This window comes from Sinocyclocheilus anshuiensis, unplaced genomic scaffold, assembly GCF_001515605.1.
Source record: "Sinocyclocheilus anshuiensis isolate Anshui unplaced genomic scaffold, SAMN03320099.WGS_v1.1 scaffold569, whole genome shotgun sequence".
NCBI classification, from domain to species: domain Eukaryota; kingdom Metazoa; phylum Chordata; class Actinopteri; order Cypriniformes; family Cyprinidae; genus Sinocyclocheilus; species Sinocyclocheilus anshuiensis.
This window is the reverse complement of record NW_015536511.1, coordinates 1,402,847-1,406,959: the sequence shown is the minus strand read 5'-3', so window position 1 is coordinate 1,406,959 and position 4,113 is coordinate 1,402,847. Positions and strand designations below refer to the sequence as shown.

At 34.6% G+C, this 4,113-nt stretch overlaps 1 protein-coding gene across 3 annotated transcripts in view; it reads right to left on the bottom strand.

Annotated features, from left to right (window-relative positions):
* cntn5 (contactin 5) overlaps positions 1 to 4,113 on the bottom strand; it is a 377,750-nt gene that overhangs the window by 47,961 nt on the left and 325,676 nt on the right. The window lies entirely within an intron of this gene.

Sequence of the window (4,113 nt, the reverse complement as noted above, 5' to 3'; positions counted from 1 at the left end):
ACAAGTAGTACTCCAAATAAAGTTTAATTATAATTTTTATATCAGTAAGTTTCGAGCGATATGTCAGTAAATATGTCAATAGATTTGAACTATAACCCTGGACCACAAAACCAGTCATAAGGGTCCATTCTTTTTTAATTGACGTTTATACATCATCTGAAAGCTGAATAAATAAGCTTTCCATTGATGTATGGTTTGTTAGGATAGGATACAACTATTTGAAATTCTGGAATCTGAGGGTGCAAAAAAAATCGAAATACTGAGAAAATCACCTTTAAAGTTGTCCAAATGAAGTTCTTAGCAATGCATATTACTAATCAAAAATTACGTTTTGATATATTTACGGTAAGAAATTTACAAAATATCTTCATGGAACATGATCTTTACTTAATATCCTAATGATTTTTGGTATAAAATAAAAATCGATAATTTTGACCCATACAATGTTATTTTGGCTATTGCTACAAATATACCCAAGTGACTTAAGACTGGTTTTGTGGTCCAGGGTCACATATTTAGTATGGAATGAATGTATTTTAAATATATTACTTTTTTACTAGGGTGCAAATCATGCAAATTTTTTATATTTTTGCATCTTCTGCTCACTAAACATCAACAATTTTAATTATTTCAAACTTTTGACTGCTAGTCTATTTTTTTTTTTCTTGGTGTAATGTAATGAATGAGCTGACAAGAAACATTGTGTATGTGTATACACGTGGAATTCAATTCCACTCAATCTCTACAAAGACTTTCTTAAGCATGGAATGATTCTGGATGATCTCTCGGCAAGGATTTCACACTGATTAAAGAACCCGCTCTCTTTCCTCTTCATGCCAATTATGTGTAGCCTGCCAGCCCTCTTAGGCATGGTTGAATGGTGAAAGGTTTTTCTGTCTTAAACTGTGTTTTTATGCACATTTCTCAGCCTTCAGAAGTAAGTGCAATTGTTGTGTACAGAATCAGCGACTGGCTGAAGAGGAAAGAGTTGTAACAGAGAGGCTGACAGCTGCTTCGGCCAATGAAAGTCAATATTCTGTGTGGTTTGAAAAGAGATGTGTTAAAAGGTTGGACTGAAAGGTGCCTTTGCAATCGAGGATATTAATATGCATGGCGCATCACCATGGCAGCAGCAGTAGGGGTTTCTGTTTTGCGTCTGGATGGAGACCACAAAAGGATTTTCTTGTCTGAAAGGAAGCAGCGCACATGTGGAAGTGCTCTGGCTAACATCATGAACACACGTGGCTGAAGGTCAGCTAGTGCGGACAACACATTTCTTTGTAGGCCAACGATGTTGGAGGCACAGATAAGTTAATGACTCTGCTTTCTTACAAAAGAAAAAGAATCATGCAACCCATCACGTGAGTGAGGTGAAGTGAGTGAAGTGAGGTTTTGTACAGGAATAACATCTAGTAGACATTGATGAAACTATTTTTAATTTTAACAAGCTGTTAATTAAATAAGAAGCTGCAAGTTCTTGTAGGAGGAAATTACAACATTCACAATTAGTTAGCATCCATAATGCGATCCGGCTCCAAGAAAACAGTATATTTAGTTATTAATATTTATAGTTAATAATTTGTTAACATTAATGTGCAGCAGGATATAAGAGAAGGGTCTGGCTGCAGCCTGGCGCTTGCACTCTCAGACGTGCATTCTCAGGCTTGCACTCTCAGACACTTGCACTTCCGCTAGCGACGTCACTTGCAGTCTTTTTTATTTTTTATTTTGTTCATTTATTCTGGGCTCACCTGCTTGCCTGTATATTAGTTATGTAGGCTATATTTTAATAATCAAGAGCATTGAGCTTGGTCTTTGTCATCTTAGTCCATTATGCCACATTATGCCACGTTTTGTGGTTAGAGGAAAATATTATATACATATTCATTATATGAATAAACTGAATATTGAATTTTATATTTTAATAGCATCTTATATTACGCCACGTTAAGTGTTTATGTTTTTCTACAGGAGGAAAACGCTTAACGAGAGACTTTGCGCATTGCGTTCATATTCTGCTGTTCTGTGGCGACGGATTTGCGGGTCTTGTCTTTTTCTTGCAGGACCCTGTAGGTTACGGTACTAAATTAGTTTTAATCATTAAATCACCACCACAGCGTCTTGTCTCCATTGGCAACACGCGCGATTTGTGTCGATTGCAAGTGACGTCGCAGGTAGCGGAGAGTGCAAGTGGCGATTGCAAGTGACTTCGTAATTTAGTTTCTTTTTTCTTGTCTTCACCACCTGGCTATACTGTTGTAAAATGTTGAGAGATTCAAACAAAAAGTAATCAATAAATAGAACAAAATAAAAAATAAAGACTGCAAGTGACGTCGCTAGCGGAAGTGCAAGTGTCTGAGAGTGCAAGTCTGAGAGTGCAAGCGCCAAGCTGCAGCCAGACCCTTTTGGGATATAAACTTTTTGGGGATAATGTCTTTTTAAAGCAGTTCCTGTTTCAAAGGCCTAATTTTCAAGCTTGTTTTCAAACTTTTTTTAATGAACAGAAACTGGGATTGTTGATATTTAATGAATGCATCATTTCTATAATATTTTATATTATAATATTCTATAATATTCAAGATTTTGATTCTGAATGATTTTCAATGAAAATAGTTATTGAGGGCAACAATAAATGTTATTTCAGTTTACATCTTGATTATTTGTGATTTAGCATTTTAATTAAGTAAATTGAACTCATCTTGTGACCCCCTTGGACGGTTTCTGGTCCCCTCTGGTTGAAAACCAATTTTAGAGGCACAGAAAGTTATTACACTTTAATGAATTTTAGAAAAAGAAACACCTTTTTGTATAATAATCAAGACCAGGGGTTTATTAAGGCAGTAAATGAGGACAATTTTGATTTCTTGCCAGTTTTAACATTCTTTAAACATTATATTTTGCATACTCATACTCATTGCATATTCTTGGTAATCAATTATTTTAAGAAACAGTGCAAATATTTAGACCGGAGTGGGCAGTATGATTATTAGTTATTTTATAATAATTATTTTATAATAGTTACTATATATACACTATTGTGTGAATATGTGAAAATGAATTTTATTTAATTTATCTGTCAAATTGCAATTTTGACATACTGTATATGCTAATATTTACAGTTGGTTACAATGAATTTGAATGTATTCATATAAAAAAAATGGAGGGTGGAACTTTTAACTATCAGGAAATGACTGAACTGTATAAAGTTAAGGCCTTTCCACACTGAACGCGAAAAAGCGAAACGAATATCGGACGCGATGACGTGCTGGAATAAAACAATAGATTCCAATGGATACTTCCACATAGACCGCGAACATTCGCGCACTGAAAATGCGAATGTTTTTTTTTTTCGAACCAGTCGACGAATCTTTTCAGTTTCGCAAAGCGAAATCACGGGATGTCCAATAAGATTTGAGCTAGGATCACATGACCGGAGCAGCTGCTGTTGTACAAAAAGGCAAGAGTGGTGGCGCTGTTTCGAAAACCAGTGTAAACAAACATCGAAGAAGAGTATCCTGGATAAGAGAGTGGATGCTGAGTTCTTGTTATCGTTGGTATTTGAGAACAGATTTATTCTCACATGTTCTTTATACAGAATAAAATTTCTATTAATTGTCCACTGAATTATGTGATCTGTAGAGCACCGTCCGTTTTCTTCCATGTGCGCGAGTGTTATGAGTCAGAGCACGTTAACTCTTTTTCTACACATGAAATATGAAAGCAAATAGACATATGATTACGATATATTTTCTGTATGTTTTGTATGCAGCTCATGGTATTTTTATAGCAATAAAGGATGTTTATGACAAATATTAGCAGTGTAGCGTTATTAAACATACAAAGAGTGCATGTGTCTGCTTATTAATCAAAATCAACTATAGATCACAATTGGAAGTTATTACAAACACTCGATGATGGTTTAAAGTGGGTAAGCAAATACATTAATAATTACATACATTTTCAAGTGTAGCTTGATGCTAATTGTACTTCTAATTATATTTTAGGATGTAGCCTATTCTTGTAAGCATTATAGATAGTTTGTTTATCTTGTAGAACCTTGTTTATATTAATTTAATGCTGTATATTGAGCAGCGGATGATGTTAAACCCATTT